Source organism: Schistocerca nitens, chromosome 3, assembly GCF_023898315.1.
Source record: "Schistocerca nitens isolate TAMUIC-IGC-003100 chromosome 3, iqSchNite1.1, whole genome shotgun sequence".
Taxonomy (NCBI): Eukaryota; Metazoa; Arthropoda; class Insecta; order Orthoptera; family Acrididae; genus Schistocerca; species Schistocerca nitens.
The window spans coordinates 527,491,282-527,513,179 of NC_064616.1; positions in this window are offsets into that span (position 1 = coordinate 527,491,282).

The following is a 21,898-nucleotide window of genomic DNA, read 5'->3' on the forward strand; positions in this document are numbered from 1 at the left end:
GAAGCACGTATCTATTTTGTACGAACTGTAAATAAATAGTTGCCACTATTAAAGTTCCAACCCTCGTATGTCGTTGGAAATATACATGTTGGACTCCTACTTAGATTTATTCCCTGATACCATCGGTGCCGCCGTCGGCGACAATCATAATGAGCATTTCATTAAGACATCGATGGAATTAAAAAACGCTATGAAGGGAACTGCACTATAAATATGTTGGAAGACTACTGTTGGACACTCAAGAGAGATGTTCCGCGGGCTAATTATCGTCGGAAACCTACTTAACATACAATTGAGGAAGGTAAAACGTATTTTAGCTATGGTTTCATACTAACTTAAATGCACAATTATCAGAAACATTGGCGGCGCAAGGTAGCCGCGCGGTCTAAAAGCGCCTTGCCACGGTTCACGCGGCTCCCCTGTCGGAGGTTCGAGTCCTCCATCGGGCATGGGTGTGTGTGTGTGGTCCTTAGCATAAGTTAGTTTAAGTTAGATTAAGTAGTGTGCATGCTTAGGGACCGATGACTTCAGTAGTTTGGTCCCATAGGAACTTACCACAAACAGCTCAAACCAGAAACATTATTAATGTAATTACAAACTGTGGGTGATGGAAAAACTCTGTAAAGATATGAAATCAGCACACGAAATGTAGGGATAATCACCCATTATACTTCTATTAATATTAAAAAAATAAATTTTGCTGACAAGTGCTATTTACAGAATAATGACCATGGCGTTATAAGATTGGTTTCCTGAGAAATGTAGGAACACGCGAGGAAATACTGACCCTACGTAGATTGAAGAAAGGAAACCAACGATTAATTCGTTTGTAGATTTAGAGAAAGCTTCTAACAAATTTTTCAAAAATACTCTCTTCAAAATTGTCAAAGTAACGAGATAAAGCACAGGAAGTGCAGTAATTTCTACGACATGTACTTGTATACTTTCTGTTACAAGCAAATCGGCTAACGATTGTTGAGCGAGACACGATATAAAATGTAGAATGGCTATAGCAAGGAAATCAGTTTTGCCAAAGTGATATTTGTAACATCTAATAGATTTAAATGCCAGAAAATGTTTTCCGGAAGTATTTGCCTGGAGTGTCGCCTTGTACTGAAATGACAACTACGAGGATAAACCGTTCAGACATCAGTGGCATAGATGCGGTCTGGTCAAAGATTACATTTTAATACCTTATGGCATGATAACATACCATAAAATGACTAAAACTATACCGCTTGTCAGTTTCTTTCGAAGCCTTTGCAGTAACTATATGAAAAGCGAAGACAAATCTATGTACTATTTTCATTAGAAATTGTTTCATTAATCTTTTACCAGTCAATCTACACGAATGTTGTTGACACTCATCATGTGTATTAAGTAACTTTTCCTTCACGTGCAAGAATAAAATTAAAAAATAAAAGGGAAATCTGTATGATGCTTTATTGCAATGTTTTCAGTCCCCACTTCTCGACCGCTGCCCACTTTACCGTCATTCCTGTTGAAGTTGTAATGCTCTCTTCTTCGACAGACAAGACCAGCTGGTAGTATCTAGTCTCGTAGTGCTGAGTAGTTGTAATGAAATTTAAGACCGAACTACTTACCGAATTTTATTCTTGAAGGTGAAGGAAAATTTACTTAACACACATGATGAACGTCAACAAAATTCGTGTATATTGACTGCTAAAAGATTAATGAAATAATTTAAAATGAAAATAGTATATCATTTTAAGCCCAGACAACGTGTAAGCTAAATATCCTTAGCCATCTTATTCGTTCGGTGCCTTATAAATAAAGTACATAACGGGTTAACATTTCAATATTGAAAAACATAATGAAGTTCCATAAAAACAAAGCCTCCATACACACAAACCAAGAAGCATAGGAAATAGGGCTCTTGCAGAATCCGTGGACTCCTTCAGGCAAAGAAACAAGATGATTATTAAAAGCTATTTGTAAGACTCAACACAATACTCTCAATAAACTCAACGAAGTATTGGAAAACTGTCTATCGCCATACTATCACTTCCTCGAAAAACAGAATCCAACCATAAATAGAAAGTCTAAGTGAAGTCAAACTCTTTATCTCATGCACTGAAGATAACGGGAAAGCCCCCAACTATTCAAACTTCGACAGCTCCAGGTCTTATATCAACGAGCATAACAATACAGCCATCTAACTTCTTGCTTATAGATCTCAATCCCCAATCATAACGCCACAAACTTAACCATACAAAATCATTGCAGCACAAAACATGAAATCACCAATCTTCAGGTAGCGCAACTTAGTATCTGACCGTAAGTTCATTACCTCTCTACACCTTAAAGAAAGTCGTTTCTGTGCCCTTCAAGACAATTCAGCACTATACATTGGCATCTCCTATACAACTTTATATCCAAAAGCACTGAAGACCTCTAAAATATTTTCATTCCTTGAACATAACGGTACTTTGAATTATAGCCGTTTGTCACCTAAAGCAAGTTTGTTGAAAGGATGCTAATCCAGTGGATCCATAAAACTTGGGAACAGCAAGTATCTCTCCTTAACACACCATGTGGCTTCCATCCTAAATACTGCACAGACGATCACTTCTCCAATTTCACCCAACTTTCCCTACAACTGAAGAGAAGTAGTTCATCTATCTTTGTCTCCCTCAACGTAGAGCAAGCTTTTGACCGCATACAGTATTCTGGTCTCATTTTAAATATGAGTGGTTGCCTTACTCATGTGGACTCCCTCTTCCGCCATCATCACATGTACCCAATATCTTATCTTCCATCCATCGTTATGAGCTCCTATACGATTGATACCGTTCCCTTAGCTCTATATCCTGTTCACAGTAGGTATGCCCCAGCCAATGGCCCTCATTCATCTGCTCCAGTACGCCGAAGATACTGCCCTCCTAACACTGCAACAAACATTCTCCGATTTTCAGAGTTCCCTCCTGACGCATATCAAAACGTCAACTCCTGATGTGATCTCGGTGCTTCAAAGTTAATTGTGTCAAAACACAAGCAATAATCATAATATGTATTTCCCATAGTATCCATCTCACGGACACCCTAAAATATTTAGGACTAACCATATAACTCAAATAAATCAAAGCCCGCATCTACCAATCATCCATAAATTTTATCCACAATAGACCGAAGTGACTATAACTAGTAAAATACCATAAATGTGGATTATATAGTCCCACCATCCTTTGCACCTGTAAAAGCCTCATGTGACCCATCTCCTCCTTCGCCATATAGCCGCATCTCCGAACTGTTTTACGGCTCATACTTTTTCTTGGTCGTGACGGCTGTCAATAACGTAATCTTGTTAGCAGCTTATGGTCTTGTGGTTAGCGTTACAGACCTAGGGTTCTAGTTCCTCCAGGATATGTGATTTTCTTTGGCTGGGACTCAGTGTGTTTTATTTGTACTTATTTCATCATTATCGACGTTCAAGTCGCCGAAGCGGAGTCAAATAAAAGGAGTTGAACCAGGATGACGAACTCCCTGAAACGGGACTCCCAGCCAAACATGCCATACCCGCATTTGATTTCTGTTTACTTGGTACAACAAGGCTTTGCTTTATTCAAATGTAGACATGAGTAATGCATACAAATCTGCACAGTTTTTAAACTGCTTACATGCGCTTCAGATGTCTACAAGAAAACTGCAATTAATAAAAATGGTTCAAATGGCTGTGAGTACTATGGGACTTAACATCTATGGTCATCAGTCCCCTAGAACTTAGAACTACTTAAACCTAACTAACCTAAGGACATCACACAACACCCAGTCATCACGAGGCAGAGAAAATCCCTGACCCTGCCGGGAATCGAACCCGGGAACCCGGGCGCGGGAAGCGAGAACGCTACCGCACGACCACGAGCACTGCAATTTTATTCAGGTAATTAATGTACGTATTCACTTTAAACTGTCAAAGCATGTACAGAGTCGACGGAAAACATAAGTTTGAACTCATAAAGGTCTTCAGGTTTTAGAAAATCTGTCTTTTCCAATCATGGCAGAATCAAATAATGTATGCATTCTTGCTGATGGTTGGTTTCAGAGCCCAAAGTCCGGTAGGAGAAGGCGAAATTCTCACAGAAAAGGAGCTGAAAGACCAAATAAAGATGGAAAACATAAAGTTAACATTGGCACGTGGACTGTACAAAGACTGGTAAATGTTGGAAAACAGAAGGAAGCCAAAACAAGATGAGCTCGGTAAGGTCACTTTAGACCAGAAGCTTCCAGGATAATTCATGGTGGAAATCAACAGTCAGGGAAGAATGGAGTAGGTACTTCAGTATCGAAGAAATGGGTGAGTAATGCAACGAACACCTACCATGTGAGTGATAGAAAGTTAATGATAAAGCTGAAAGCTAGTCCAGCTGACACAACTATAATTAAAGTACTTTTACCAATGACAAACCATAACGGTGAAAAATAGAAAAGTGTATGGCTCCATTGAAGAATTAAGGCAGCTGATAAACAGCAAAGACAATATTAATCTCGTGCGAGATTGTAATGCGTCAATAGGCATACAGGAGAAACAAAAATGTTTGTAAGTTTGTATTGGGAAATAAATATAAGGTGTGAGAAATTATTTCAATTTTGTTAGCAACATGGTTATGGCACTAACAAACACATCTTATGATGTTCCAAAGAAGACGCTGCACGTGGAAGACACATGGTGATAATGGGAGAAATATGATTGATTATATAATAGTAAAGCAGAGGTACTGGAATCTAGTGAAATAGTTATGGTTAATGGTTCAAATGGCTCTGAGCACTATGGGACTTAACTTCTAAGGTCATCAGTCCCCTATAACTTAGAACTACTTAAACCTAACTAACCTAAGGACATCACACACATCCATGCCGGAGGGAGGATTCGAACCTGCGACCGTAGCGGTCGCACGGTTCCTGATTGTAGCGCCTAGAACCGCTCGGCCACCCAGGGCGGCTAGTTATGGTTCTCCAGATGCTAATATAGATAGTGACCATAAACTTGCGACGAAGTTCAATATAATATTTAAGGACACCAGCTCAAATATCCAGAGGAATGGACACTATATAAACCGCAGGATGCTGGTACTGTGCGGGAATACATCCATGCAACTATGTTTACGAGACGATTAAGACGATAATAGAGTGGAAATGATCCAGTGATCAATTTGGGTTCAGAACATCGATATGAACGAGCGAAGCAATATAAGTACTGCGACAAATATTATGAAGAAGATTAGAAGTAAACGGAAGAAACATATATGAGTTTATTGACCTGAAAAAAGTTTCTGATATGGTCAATTGGAAGGTATTATTTACAATACTGCACAAAGTAAGACCTGACTGGAAGGATGGGACGTTAATTTTTAGTATACACAAAAATAGAAGTTACGAGGTGTATATTAATGGTAAGAAGGTATAAGAAAATATCGGAAGGGGAGTAAGACAGGTGTGCCCTCTGTCACCTTATTATTTAATATGTTGACTGAGGAGGGAATAACAACGATGAAAGAAGGGACATCTGGGATCAGTATTAGTGGTATTTATATTCACTGCATCGTATTTGCCGACGACATTGCAACAATGACAGACTCCGAAAACGAACTAATAAAATGCATCACATCTTAAATCAAGAGATAACAAAACTGAAACTAAATACATACCAAGAAGCAAAAGTCATGATTATAGACAAAAATCGAGCTGGCGTCAAGGCTGACATAAAAATAGCAAGTGAACAACTCGAGGAAATAACTGAATTTAACTATCTCGGTAGCACTGTGGAAGAAAACAACAGATCCGTCAAGGAAATGAAGAGAATAATTGCGCTAACCAAGAGTTCCCTTCAAAATAAGAATAGCTTACTATTGAACAGGCACATCAGCTTCCACACTAAGAAAATGTTTGTAAAGATCTTGGTGTGGAGTGTCCTGACGTATGGATGTGAAATCTGGACGTTAGAAAAACAGGTAAAAGCTCGCTTCGAAGCTACGGAAGTTTGGCGCCGGAGAAGAAACACAAGAACTAGCTGGACTGACGGAAAAACCAATGAGATGGTTCTACAGGAAGTAGGAGAGAAAATCAAACTACTGAAAGTTGTAGGTCAACGCATAGCAACACTCGTTGGACACTTAATTAGACATAATATTCTGCCAAAAACAATTTTCGAAGACAAGATCGTAGAAAAGAAAATGAGGAAACGACCGAGAACACCCGATTTAAAAAAAATATTACGAATGAGGTGGAATGTTCTCCGTACATGGCAATGAAGAGGACTGCTGAAGAGAGGAATCTGTGGCTGTGTAGGTTTTTGAAAGAATAATTATTTCCCGATTTGTTTGTAACAGCCTCGATCTGCCAATAATCAGTCTGCATATACGCAGTGGAAAATTACTTCACTACCTTTAAAATAGTCTTAGAGGTCAATTCATGCCAATGGCTACATAGATTTTTCAGTGATATTGTTCAGCTGCTGGTAATCTATACACAAACGCTACGTGCCATTTTTCTTCTTCACGAGCAGCGTAGACGAGGAACAATGGCTGTCTGATAGTTGCCGGCCTCTGTGGCCGAGCGGTTCTAGGCGCTTCAGTCCAGAACCGCGCTGCTGCAACGGTTGCAGGATCGAATCCTGCCTCGGGCGTGGATGTGTGTGATGTCCTTAAGTTAGTTAGGTTTAAGTAGTTCTAAGTCTAGGGGACTGATGCCCTCAGATGTAAAGTCCCATAGTGCTTAAACCATTCGAACCATTTTCTCTGATAGTTGAGTGATGTCTCTCACCGCATCCTCCCCACATCCTTCAGAATTATCTGAGGCTCAGTTTGAAACACTCTGTAAGTGCTTTGATCGATGAGGAGGACGCTATCATTGATCTGGTGTTTCACATTACGTTGTCTGGTACCCCTTGTCTCCACTCTGTTCTCGAAAGCGCCATTACATATCAACGTTGTTCCTTGTTGAGTCCCGGATCAGTACAATAAATCTCATCCGAGATTAATATTGTAGCTACGTTCTATCATAAGAATAAAACCGAAGGTCTGCGCTCTCTATAGTTGTTCACTAGTTGGATAGTCAGTAATAGGAGCGTATCAAGATTTCCATGTGACTGCAATGTTCTGTCACCCTTGAAATAGTTCCGCTGTCTTTGTTCGCATAATCTTACTAATGATTTCCAGACGTTTTTGCCAGTTGGTGTCCCAGATACCTCATTGTCTGTCTGTGATGGTTATGAAAATCGCTGGAGGACAGATTCTTGTGATGCTTTGTAATTTTTTCTGTCTCCTGCAGCCTCACAATTTACCTAAGCGTCCAGACTGTTCCCACAACTCTTCTCATAGGAGACGGTGAAATAAGTGCCCTTTCACTGATACACATCATCGGAGATAACAGATATTATGTGAAGATTTTGGAGCTGGTTTACCTATCTGGATGTCTGTTCTTCCACAGTCTATTGCTGCTTTGGATCCCTACAATAAATCTCATCCAAGGGTAACATTACGACTTTGTTCTGCCATAAGGTTAAATTCAAATATCTGTGTTCTGTCGCCGTTAGCTACTCCCAGAACACAGTTTCCTGTCGGACGGACGTATATTTCATCTGCAATCGCTAGCACAACGTAGTTTAAAATTTGAAATATAAGCTTGTTATGTCGACGACAGTTAGCATCTGATATCACCAGAATATTCTGCCCCATGTTGATTAGTTCCAGGACGTTTTATTTCTCAATCACGCTGTACATACGATTTCTGGAACTTAAATAGTGGCAACTATTTATTCACAGCCTATACAAAAGAGTTACTGTCCTTCAAAATAGTCACCAGCGTTGTATAGAACCCGTTGCCAGCGATGTGGAAGGCGTAGTATACCGTTAGCAGAGCCTGTTTGGTATTACTATGAACAATGGGAGGACCACGCACAAATCATGAATACACCCACACACCGTAACATCCCACTTCCGTATTTTACTGTTGTCACTACATATGATGGCAAGTAACATTCTCCAGTGAATCGCTAAAGCCAAACCCTTCCATCGGATTAACACAGGCTATAGCGTGATTCATCACACCAGATTACTCGTTTGCAGTCATCCAGCGGCGTCGGTCTGTTCGCCACCTGAAGTGCCACTTGGAATCAGCTATCGAAATGTGTGGCTTACGAGTTAACTGATTCTCTTTAGCTCCCTAAGTGATTTGTACGTGAAGTGATTCCTTCCGCCACCATCTACAGTGCTCGAGGTTGCCTGCCCATCCGTACATGAAGAGTGCCTGACCTTAGCTTACATGTGGTTGTTCGTCTGCGTTTCTATTCACAGTCCAATCATCCAAGTCGATTTGTGCAGTTTTAGAAAGATTGAAATTTCCCTCATGTGTTCGTCACACAGGTAACATGCAGTGAGTATTCCACGTTCGATGTCCCTGAGCTCTCTTGGCTGACCCATTCTGCCGTTACTGCTTCTCTACTGACAACAACATATTGTCCATATTTGTACAGAGGTGTTTCCCCCTCGTGATATCTCCTGGTCAATTCCATATTACATGGACGTCTATGGATATATGTTATCAGAGTGTGTATAGTGACCGTACGTTTTTGATACCCACGAACAATTGTACGACTATTTTAATGTTATTTACTTCAATAACCAAGCAGTTAACAAGCAACAAAAAAATACGTGACGAAATTGCGTCTGACCGAAACACGCAATTCTTCTATTAATAGGAGTTGACTATAGTTTATGGCAACCCCATCAGCGTCCAAAAATATACACGTTATTTCTAAAGGATTCGATGACAAGAAAACTACTGTAACGTATGTTGAAAGTGCTTACACGAAATGAGTGTAAAAATCTGCAATGGAGACGTTTGTAATACCGTTGGATGTGTATGGAACATAGTTTTTGAGGATGATCAAGCACATAACCGGACTGCACTGAACATTTTAATGAGAAATCCTCTCCGCCATCTGCTCACGGACCATCACCGATATTGCAAGTAAATGAGTGACTGGTTGAATTTTTCTTACCCATTCATATTTCATAGAACAGGCGCGGTGACCTAGGACCACAATGCAGGAGATAATTTGTTTTTGGATCGAGACGGTATATAGAATGTTGGTGATGTTACAACTCTGACTCACAAAATAACGAGTGAGGTGGCGCTGTGATTAGCACACTGGACTCGCATTCCGGTGGACGACGATTCAAACTAGCATCCGGCCATCAAGATTTAAGTTTTCCGTGATTTCCCTAAATCACTGCGTGTAAATGCCTGGAGGGATCCTTTGGAAGGGCACCGTCGATTTCCTTCCCCATACTTGACACCATCAGAGCTTGTGCTCGCTCTTTAATGATTTCGATGTCGACGGGACGTTCAACTCAATCTTCCTTCCGTCTTACCTTCTGAATCAGTACCTAATAAGCATAGTAACAGATATTCCAAAACAAAGATAGCATACACTGGCACAGAATCACTGATTCTTTCGGACATTGATATCGATGGGCTAGATGGTTAGCAGATAGTGATGACACCATCATTCACAATAATTTCTGTAACATGAAGATCAGTTCCCAGTTTCTTCTGCTTTAGTTATTGACAAGTACCTGACAAACTCTAAAACAGATGCGGATACTCTTTGATGTTTTATTGAAATGTTTGAGCAAGAAGATCATCACAGCACGCTCGATCCGAAGTAAAGTAGTCAGCCACAACTGTTGTATATTACCGCTGAGTGTTTCACACTTCATGTGCAATCAATGCTTTAGTCAGTTCCGAACGAAGCTTTCGCTTTCTATCTCATGTAGCTTAACAACAGTTTACAGAACCTTAATATACATAATGATAATCATAATAGTGAAGTTTATTTGCATATTATGTATTCTTCGTTTTATAATTCCACAATGACTTAATTAGAATGACTGAGTAAATATACGTCACTAAGACGAAATCAACACATGAGTTTTATTCAAGACCTTCCGAGGTTTGGTGACATAATTTCAAAATTAGAGAAAAAGTATTTTAAATAGGTAAGCAAGGCTGTACATGGTTACAACGCTATTTTTCCATGGTGTGTCCTAGTACCTTTACTGCACCTCACATTGATCTGCTATCATTAGCCGGAACCTTTTCATAAATAACTTGTTTATTGCCCCAAGTTCATTGGAACAAAGAAGCCACTGTTGTACTCTATTGAAGCGGGAGATATGTTCTCTTTCTGTCGTTATCTATTTACGGTTACGAGTATTATTTCATTTAGGTCAGTAACAACTTCATATAATTCTTATGCAATTGTATCAACATTAACATCTAAGATCGTCTGGAACATGAATAGGGTCACGCGGCTGTTCTATCCCAGCTAACCTAACATCCAATTCAATCTTAAAATTCAATACAATCTACCAACGAGTATGGCGATCAAGCATGCAGACACTGTCTCTTCCGAAGGCGTTCTTGGCGGGTTCAAATGGCTCTGAGCACTATGGGACTTAACATCTATGGTCATCAGTCCATTAGAACTTAGAACTACTTAAACCTAACTAACCTAAGGACATCACACAACACCCAGTTATCACGAGGCAGAGAAAATCCCTGACCCCGCCGGGAATCGAACCCGGGGACCCGGGCGCGGGAAGCGAGAACGCTATCGCACGACCACGAGCTGCGTTCTCTTCAGTGATATGTGATGGATGGTAACGGGTATAGATTTTTGTCAGATAGGAAAATTTTTGTTTTCTCTTTATAAGCTAAACCAAGACTCATCCATGAAGTGTGCAAACCCCTTCTCTCAGAACTAGTACCAAGCGGTAGATACTTGCTGATGGTCTCACATTCCTGCTACCCTCGCTACCGCTTCTGCGTGCAGTATGCCGACTTGCAACTGAAACAAGGACAGACTGTTTCTGAAATGTAGTCACTCTTCTATTTCCTGAGAACCTGAAGTTCTAAATAGCGGATATACAGTACAGCCTGCCGTTAACTACAAAAACTCGGGAATTTTACCATCTAGTCACTTCTTTCTGAATTCGACAGAATAAATCTGCCACTAACCTTCAACGATCCCATTCCATAATTAACTTGAAGAACATAGTTTACCAATTAAGATATACAAGCTTTTTTCTCCAGCCCTCGGAGCACCAGCTGCTGGGCTATCATTTAACAAACATGGTCGAGAATGGATGCGGCCATTTGGGGAACACTGTCAACAGGCGAATATGTAACTTTTCGAATTCCTTTCTGGGCGTGAACGTCCAAAAAATTTCCCGATTGGTTTATGGGCATCCCAGACGACTGATTTGTTGACACATGGGTTGACACCATAATTTTTTTGTGAATGCCGTTTAGATTAAGGTGATTAATGATGTAGTTAACATGCGTATATCTCAAGGGCAGGCACATTTGGTCCTTAAATTCTGTGAAATACGTAAGTGACCAATTGCATACGCGTAAACAGGAATGCGATCGATGAATGTTCACAACATGCAATTTGAAACCATGAGTGACATTATTCAAAATGGTTCAAATGGCTCTGAGCACTATGGGACTTAACAGCTATGGTCATCAGCCCCTAGAACTTAGAACTACTTAAACCTAACTAACCTAAGGACAACACACAACACACAACACCCAGCCATCACGAGGCAGAGAAAATCTCTGACCCCGCCGGGAATCGAACCCGGGAACCCGGGCGTGGGAAGCGAGAACGCTACCGCACGACCACGAGAGCGGGCTGACATTCTTCAATACACTCTTGTCACCTACTGTAAAGTACATTACTTTCATAAAGTGTGCTGGCAAAACAAAGCTGATAACCTAACATAGATGATGTACTCAGTTTCTTAAGAATGGAATTTACTAAATCTATATCACCTGCTGCCACCCACACAACTGGTACTTTCGTTTCATCAAACCCCTATCGCCGTAAAGCTTCTACGATATGCTGCAGCTCCGCTTACATAGCGGGATGTCACAGCGTCTAGTCAGTGTCATCGCAAAACAGTCATTTATTTATTTCAAACTTCAACTCTTATGTCTGACAGTATTAATGCCTGTAAAGTACATCTACACCTACATCCATGTGACTATTCTGGAATTGACATTGAAGTACCTGGCAGAGGGTTCATGAACCACCTTCAGACTATTTCAGTAGCTTTCCACTCTCGAACAGGGCGCAGAGGAAACAAACGCTTAAATCTTGCCCTGGGAACTGTGATTTGTCTTATTTTCTTATGATGATGATTTCTCCCTATGTAGCATGCCATCAATAAAAATATTTTCACATTCGGAAGAGAAAGTTGGTGATTGAAATTTCATGAAAATATCTCGCCACAACGAAAAAATCCTTTGTTTTAATGACTGAAACCTACAAATCGAGCTGTCTTTCTTTGAACTTTTTCTATGTACTCCCTCTGTACTATTTGGTAAGGGTCCCATAGCCGGCCGCGGTGGTCTAGCGGTTCTGGCGGTGCAGTCCGGAACCGCGGGACTGCTACGGTCGCAGGTTCGAATCCTGCCTCGGGCATGGGTGTGTGTGTGATGTCCTTAGGTTAGTTAGGTTTAAGTAGTTCTAAGTTCTAGGGGACTTATGACCTAAGATGTTGAGTCCCATAGTGCTCAGAGCCATTTGAACCATTTTTTTTAAGGGTCCCATACTGCTCAGTGAAACTCCAAATGAGAAAGGAAAAGCGTAGTACAGGCAGTTGCTTCAGTAGACTTATTGATTTTTCTAAGGGTTCTGCCAATAAACGGCAGTCTTTGGTTCGCCTTTCCCACAATACTATCGCGTTGATCGTTCCATTTTAGGTTGTCCGCAATTGTAATACCTAGGTATTTAGCTGAAATGACTGCCTTTAGACGAGTACTATTTATCGTGTAACCGAAATGTAACAGATTAATTTTTAGTACTCATGTGGATAACTTCACACTTTCCATAGTTTAGAATCAACTGCCACTTTTCATGCCATACAGATCTGTTGTCTAAATAATTTTGCAAATGGTTCTGATCTTCTGATGACCTTACAAGACCGTAAAGGACTACACCATCTGCTAACAATCTAAGAGGGCTGCGCAGATTGCCTCCTATGTCGTTTATGTACATCAGGAACAGAAGAGCGCCTACAACACTTCCTTGGGGAACGCCAGGTATTACTTCTTCTTTAATCGACGACTTTCGATCGTTTACTAACAAGTGTGACTTTTCTGACAGGAAATCCCGACTCCAGGTACACAATTGAGATTATATTCCTCAGGTATGCAATTTGATTGGAAGACGCTTGTGAGGAACGGTGTCGAAAGCCTTCTGGAAATCTAGAAATACGGAATAAATTTCAGTTCTCCTGTCAATAGTTCTCACTACTTCCTGAGAAAAAAGGTATAGTTGTTCTGTTTCATAAGAACGATATTTTCTGAATTCTTACTGACTGTCAATAGTTAATTTTTCCGGGCTAGTTCATAATGATCTAACTTATTATATGTTACAGAATTCTACCGCAAATCAGCGGATTACTGCTATTCCATTTATTGAGTACGGTATGACATGCACAACTTTTAAAACTTTAGGTACGGATCTTCATCGAGGGAACGGTTGTGTATGAATGCTAAATACGTGTCTATTATATCAACATGTTCTGAAACGAACGGAACTGATATATAGTGATGACTGGAAACTTGCCGTTAGTAAGTGATTTAAGCTACTTCGTTACACAGCGGATATCTACATCTAAGGTAATCATCGTGGTAGCTGCTCTTGATTCCATTCTGAAATATTTACTTCTTTGCTGAAGGAATTTCGTGTTTAGTAATTCCAATTTACTAAGGTTGTCATCGGTATCCTCACAGGATCAGCATAGCTGACACCGCTTTTCCGCGACACAACATGCAATCAACTACCAGCCCGGCACCCTGCGACGATTCCTGCTCACAGTGACTTTCCACTGTGAAGATACTACTGACATGTGTTGAAGTCGGTTGGAACTCAATGTAAAACGCCTACCATCCTTCAGGATAAAGACTGTATCTACTAAAATATGTCACAGAATTAGGTACACTATGTGATCAAAATTATCCTGATACCTGACGGAAATTGACTTAAGTTCGTGGCGCCCTCCAACGATAATGCTGGAATTCGATATGGTGTCGGCCCACCCTTAGCCTTGATGACAGCTTCCACCTCCGGAGGCATACTTTCAATCAGGTGCTGGAAGGTATCTTGGGGAAGGGCAGCCCATTCTCCACGGAGTTCTGCACTGAGAAAGGTATCGTTGACGGTCGGTGAGGTCTGCCACGAAGTCGGCGTTTCAAACCATCCCAGAGGTGTTCTATAGGGTTCAGATCAGGACTCTGTGTAGGCCAGACCATTTCAAGGACGTTATTGTCGTGTAACCACCCCGGCAAAGGCCGTGAATTATGAACAGGTGCTAGATAGCGTTGAAAGATTTTGCATCTATCCCCGAATTGCCCTTCAACGGTAGGAAGCAAGAAGGTGATTAAAACATAATTGTAGATCTGTGCTGTGATAGTGCCACGCTAAACAACAAAGGGTGCAAGTCCTCTCCATGCAAATCACGACCACAGTATAACACCTCCACCTCCGAATTTTACTCTTAGTACTACACACGTTGGCAAATGACGTTCCCCGGGCATTCGCCTTACCACACTCTGCCATCGGATCGCCACAATGTGTACCGTCAGTCTTCACTACACACAACGTTTTCCCACTGTTCAGCCGCCCAATGTTTACGCACCTTACAGCAAGCGAGGCGTCGTTTGGCATTTACCGGCGTGATGTGTGGCTTATGAGGAGCCGCTCAACCATGATATCCAACTTTCCTCACCTCCCACCTAACTGTCATAGTACTTGCAGAGGATCCTGATGCTGTTTGGAATTGCTTTATGACGGTCTGGATAGATGTCTGCCTATTACACATTACGACCCTCTTCAAGTGTCGACGGTCTGTATCAGTCAACAGGCGAGGTCGGCCTGTACGCTTTTATGCTGTACGTGTCCCTTCACGTTTAAACTTCACTATGACATCGGAAACAGTGGACTTAGGGATGTTTAGGAGTGTGAAAATCTCGCGTACAGACGTCTGTTGCTTCGGACATGTCCGTAGAAACAGAGGCAATACAGTCATATAAATGATTTGCCTCTATGGGCAATGAGTCCACAACCTTCACTGCGGATGCACATTCACGTTTGTTGTCCAACTGAAATCTAGAATTAGCGAGCATGGAGGGCATGGGCAGGAACTGTGTACAGGTGGTGGTAAGCGGGAATGTGGGTAGGCTGGGGAGCGTGCCGGGAAAGTCCACGCATTTGCGATAAACATTGTGTCCAGATGGGGCACCGGTTAACGTAACTGCCTAGTAAGCAGAAGATACCGGGTTCGAGTCCTCGTTTGACACACATTTTCATTCGCCGCCACTGATTCCGCGTAAAGCTCCAGTGCAGCTGATGTTATTAGTTTCTTCTCTATCCTTTCGTTATCGCGGGTTCGACTTATGGTCAGATACACATTTTCAGTCGTCGATCCTACACAATGTCCCAGGGCATCTAATATCATTAGTTCCATCCTTGTCCTCTCCTTCCTCCCCCCCCCCCACCTCCAATTTACATAATACGTATCACAGCTGTGGATTCCACGCAATGTCTGTTCTTCCAGACATGTCCAAAAGAACATATGCCACCCATTCGTGTAAGTGATTCCCCTCGATGGCCAATTCATCCACAACCTTCAGCCGGAATTTAAAATCAGCAAGCATTGAAGACACGGACGGGGTTGTGAATAGGATCGCACTAGGTAGGAACGTGAGTGGGCAGTAAAATCTATGTGAAGGTAATTCATTGGTTAACGCAACTGCCTGGTAAGCAGAAGATTCTGGGTTAAAGTCCTGGTTCAGTACACATTCTCATTCGTCGCCGCTGATTCCGCATAAAGTCCCAGTGCACCTGATGTCATTAGTTCCTTACGTTCCCTTTCCTTTCTGCCACGTCCACCTACAGTTTACATAAAAAGGAAGTTAATATTGCTATTCATCAATTTCTGAGCCTTATTGAAAGTTTTCTAGTCATCGGTAAGTTAGATTAAAATAAACTGAGAAATTTGTACCGAACAGACAAATAAATGGAGGAGAGAGCAAGTTAAAAAAAGTAAGTGGTACAATGAGCCATTACGATGTATTGCAGAAAAGTGCAGAATATTTTGACAGATTTTAGTACCCACCATGAGAAGAAAAAAAGAGTCCAGGAAACATGGGCTCCAAAATGCATACCTGAAGAACTACGAACATTTGTTCATTTTCGCTAGTGTGAAGCGCATCTTTTCTATTGAACAAGTGCTCATAGCTCATAAGGTATGCATTTTACAGCTCATGTTTGCTGGCCTATTTTATTACCCCTTTTCTCAACCAACCTCAACTGCAAGGATACTTGGGAGTGTTACTGCCACAGAATGTTTTTCCAAGTTGCAAGTGATACACGAGCGTAATTTGGTAGGACTTGCTTCAGGTACTGCAGAGCTGCACCTACAAATCGGTTGACTTACAGCAAGCTTTTTCTGCTCCTCATTGTGCCTGTAAATATCTGCGAAGCACAGCCATTATGCAAGAACCCTAATTGACGAAGCCGGCCGCGGTGGTCTCGCGGTTCTAGGCGCGCAGTCCGGAACCGTGCGACTGCTACGGTAGCAGGTTCGAATCCCGCCTCGAGCATGGATGTGTGTGATGTCCTTAGGTTAGTTAGGTTTAAGTAGTTCTAAGTTCTAGGGGACTTATGACCACAGCAGTTGAGTCCCATAGTGCTCAGAGCCATTTGAACCTAATTGACGAACCGTACTCTGTGTCACGCTTCTCTGTCACGTCGTTCTCGCACTCACTCCTCCCGTCGCATATACCGGGTGGTTATAAGTAAAGTGCAGCTACTCACAGACGTGCGGGGTAGACTGTAATTATCGTATGGCAGTAAAACTTGGTAGAGAATCTAATTCGTTACTGCGGAGTCAATTTATGCTGGAAAAAATTTGGTCCAAATTCAGATGCCACGTGCAAATCTGGCGCTGCGAATGCAAGACAGACGTACAGAAATGTCTCTGTATGTAAAGGATAACGAAAACAACGTGGGCAGAAAAGGTAAAACAAATGAGAAAGGTATTACGATAATTTTGTTGTTAACTTTTGCTCATTCATCTCCTGAGTGTGAGCACCGGAGACGTCGACGAGGTGTTTCATCCGTAAAACGACGTCATCAACAGTTGCTCGCCATAGTTCTTGTGGAATCTGAGCAAACTTTTCCTGTGTACTGGTCTTCAGATCAGGTAGAGGTTGAACATGTCCTCGGTAAATGCGTTCTTTTAGATAACCCCATAGCCAAAAGTCACATGGATTGAAAGCTGGTGATCTTGCATGGCATGTATCTGGAAAACATCTGGAGGTAAGACGTTCTTGTAAGGTTGCATCAAGCAGATCTTTCACTCTGCGAGCGACATGGGGTGTTGCCCCATCTTGAATGAAAACAGTGGTTTCCAAACAGCTGTGCTCTTCGAAAGCAGGTATCAGATGCAATACAAGGAGATCTTGATAACGGCAGACGTCACGGTACACCTGACTGGCCCTCTGGGTGTATTCTCTTCAAAGAAGAATGGATCAATTAGAAATGTGCTCTTCTAGCACAAAACGTGGTTTCACTGTATCCCAGATGTGGCAGTTGTGTGTACTCGCTGTACCCTGTAGTGTAAAATGTGCCTCGTTACTACGTAGACTATTACCAAGCCACACGTCATCAACTTCCACCCAAGTTAGAAACCGAAGAGCAAATTCAGAACGTTGCTTTGGATAATGAGGTTTCAGTTGCTGCATTGTCTGGATCGTGTACAGGTACTAGTGAAAAACAGATCACAAAGCTTTCAGTACTTTTGAGCAAGGGATGGACAATTCTCTTGACATGGCCAGTGACACTGGCTGCACGATCAGTTACAGCAACAGCAACTTCGTCAATAACTTCCACCGGCATAGGACGCCTTCCTTTTCCATGTGCCAAACCAAGCTCACCGCTGTTTTCGGATTTCATTATAACATTCTTTAAACTATTTAATGGCATCAGGCGTGTCTTGAGATCCGTTGGTACCTCAGAGTACAGGACTGTAGTTGCTGCCGTTCACATAAAACATTTTCACTAACAGCGCACGATCTCTCTTCTCGTAAGCCATACTACTCACTCACGTTATGGTTTGTCAAGTGACAGCGTGGATATCATACAAAGAGCATACGGCACCAGATTTGCATCTGATAACCACAATTGGAAATAATTTATTTTCAGGCGACACTCGGTTCCGCATTAACGCATTAGCAAATCTACCACGTTCCACTGCCGTACGATAGTGACAGCCAACACTGCTGGACCTCCGTGAGTAGCTGCACTTTAATTATAACTACCCGGTAGGTGGTTCTTACCCTAACAGTGTTACATTGGCATACACATCTGAGTTATGTGTAAATTTTCAAGTCTCTACCTGAAGGGGAAGCAAGTTTATAATAAATTGCAAAATTTGTGTTGAACAGGGCGGCAGACAAGAAAGCGACGTTGTGAAATGTGAGGGTTCTTTCCATGATTGTTAGACCAAGAGCTCCTACATTTAAGAAGTCCCACCACTCATACAGATTTATTTCAGCGTACAGATGCCATGAGTACGAAGGGGTGGGAAGAGTTGAAAATGTTTCCTTTTTTCATAATTCACCCCGTAGCTAACTTGGGACGTTTGAACTTTCCACTGAGGAGTGGAGATATTTAACATTTGGTCGGCGTTCTCGAGAAACGCCCACGAAGATCATAATTTTCCATTTCTCATTTCCGACATAATTTGGCCGAAAAGTGAGACCTTTTAACGTAAATGCTTCAGGGGATGAAAAATGTATACGTCACTCAAGAGAAGTAGATTGCAGGATGTCATGAAGAATCATTATTATTTCAAAAACTCGTAACTAGTAGACTATTATGGAGAGAGTATAGTGGTTTGTTGTAAAATGTTTAGCTGCTTTCAAGCCTTTTTTTCTGCTACCCAAGAGTTTCGCTGTGTGCCCCAGTCGTCCGTCACTCGTAGAACAATAAGGCTGTATCCAAGTTCTTCCCATGTACGGGTAAACATTACACCATCAACAGTTCTGGTTGATTCATTGATTCATGCATGAAGGGTAGCAATACCGTTACCTTGTGTTTTGTACACGCTATCGTCGATGTAGCCCCACAAAAAGAAGTTAAATGGGGTGATATCGATAGAACTGTGGCAATGCTATAGTACAACGTAGCCGGCACGGTAGCTCAGCATGTGCCGTCAGAGGATTACCTATCCTCTGTAATAAAAAAAACTGAGTGAACGGATCAACGAAGAACCTGAACGGGCGTCATCGGACGTCAGCCCCGAACAAGTTCAACAAACGATATAGAACAAAATGAGATCAACTAAAAAAAACGATAGCGAATCTGGCATGTAAGCAGGAGATCCCGGGTGGGGTACACATTTTCACCTGTCCCAGTTGATATATATCAACGCCTGACAGCAGCTGAAGTTATTAATATAATTCTATTCTCGTTCTAGACGGCTGCAGGTCATCAATGGTGTCTGTTACTTCGGACATGTCCGACATGTCCGAAAGAATAGACACCATATCCATATAAGTCCTCTTAAATGTCTTAAGCACTGCCTGTCTCTTTAAAGTTTATGAAGGACAACATTGTGCTTGTTTCGCTGGTGGCCTTCTCACATACTGACACTGAAAACTCTGCAGTACCGTTGTCACAGATTTGGTCTCTGCGTGCCAGATGTGCATTCTAGTCTGTCACCATTCTGATTCACCCCAAGTCAAATGTATAACAAACGACAAAGTAAAAATCTTAGGGAGTTGATCAAATTTTTACATCAAACAATGATTGTATGTATTTAATAGCTTCCAAGTCTAGACTTTTGAAATAATAGTAGGACTTGGTGTTCACATTGCAAAATTAGCCTGTGGTAGGTTCGAGCAGTACTACTGTTGTAACAAAAGTCTCCCACTCTCTTGCTAATGTTTGAAAACAATTACATTTATCCATACGTATTTCAAAGACACAGTCGTCCTATAGAATCATTTCGAAAATTTGTATGCTACCCTGTCCAAATTGAGCCAGCAGCGGGTAGTTTGTGAAGGCAATTCTTTGCTAATGAAGAGACTATTGAAACCTACGATAGCTGAATATTCAATCTCACTGCCCACCTCATTTATTACTGAGTTGCTCTGGCAGTGGGACCGAAGATACGCCAGCAGTCGGTTTAGCTGACAGCCGATTGTGGTTTTGGGCGCATTGGCAGTGGGGTGCTAGTAGACCACAACGAAGCTGGGCAGCCCAAAATATTTAATGAGCTGCATACATGCACAAGCACCCGTGCAAAATTAACCAACTCCATTAATAATTAACAGCGTACATATCTTTTTTGTCGTATCTGAACGTTTTTCCCAGTGCAGAACAGTGAGAGCCTGATCCTGACATGCGTAGGAAAACCAAACACTGGCAGAAACACGCATCCATTTAACAAACCCAAGTGCTGCTTTCCGGAAACTCCAGATTTGGTCTTTAGGCGGTTTACCTTAATAATTTCACAACGCCACCACATAAAGAATTCTGAACGGAATTTAAAACTCAAAACCTAGAACACAACCAAAATTATTAATGAGTGGATTGCTTATGTATTCATTCATTTACGTTGATGTACTGCAAACTATCAGGTTATAATGGCTAATACATGCTGCATATTGTAACACGAAGAAAGAGTTTTCAATAAAATATATTAATATACTGCTGGGTGTTACTTGTCTCACGAACGCGAGTTTATAACCCTAGCTTCTCCGTAATAAACTTTAAGTGTCTCGAGCCACATTACTAAATATTTTTAATTTCATTTTTCCAAAAATTTAGAATATCGTACACACCACGCTACACTTAATTAGTAATTACCAAACAGGAATATTTTATCATATTGTCGACTGTTTCACAGAAGTGTTAAAACTTATTTATTAACTACTTGACTGTTGTACAGCGAGGATTACACCGACTTCAGGGCCCAGCAATCAAGTGGTCAAGTCATTTTATCGGAATTTTTTCCAGATTTTCCACAATGTACAGCTCTGAATTGTGCCGATATAATTTACTACAACCAAGCTATAAAGATTATGAACATTACAAAGGAGAGTGCTTCATGTCGGAGAAGGAAAACAAGTTTGTGTTAGACGCCATGCCTTACAAGAAACCCTTGAGTCCGAGGTCGCAAAAGGGCAATGATGTTCACGGCATTCGACGCGCCACATATTGTCTACCATGGAACCACAATATTGGTGGCTAATGGCAACAGGGGACGGGACTGAAGGTATCCAGTGGTGAGCACAGCATGAGGCTACGTAGCGTAGTTGAACCTTTTAGTCGACGAGTAACTCACAACGGTCTACAGTGCTAGTGATGTTGATACAAAATTAAACAATGGCATCGATAAACAAAGCAAACGTTGCATTATATCTACAACGACAGTTGCCGAAGTTGACATTTCGTCAGCAAGCAACCCAAGGAATTTCGGAGAGTGAGAAAGAAGTGGCAGATGAAATATTAGTTTTACTCCAAGGTGAGTCACTGGAAAGTGTGGTGTCGCAGATGTACGAGTGTGCGGACAATGGACATTATGGAGTATAATAAAGGCGATACGTGCTTAACAAGTCAAAGTGATATTCCAACAAGTGTTAAGCCATGCAGATCTCTAGCCTTGCCGGACAGGGAACCACAAGTACCGTCTCCAGTGCAACGTAGGGAAATCGTTGTCCAAGTAGCGAGTGCTAAACACAATTACGTAAATGGAAGATCACCCACAGAAAAGCAAAAAAAAAAAAAAAATCG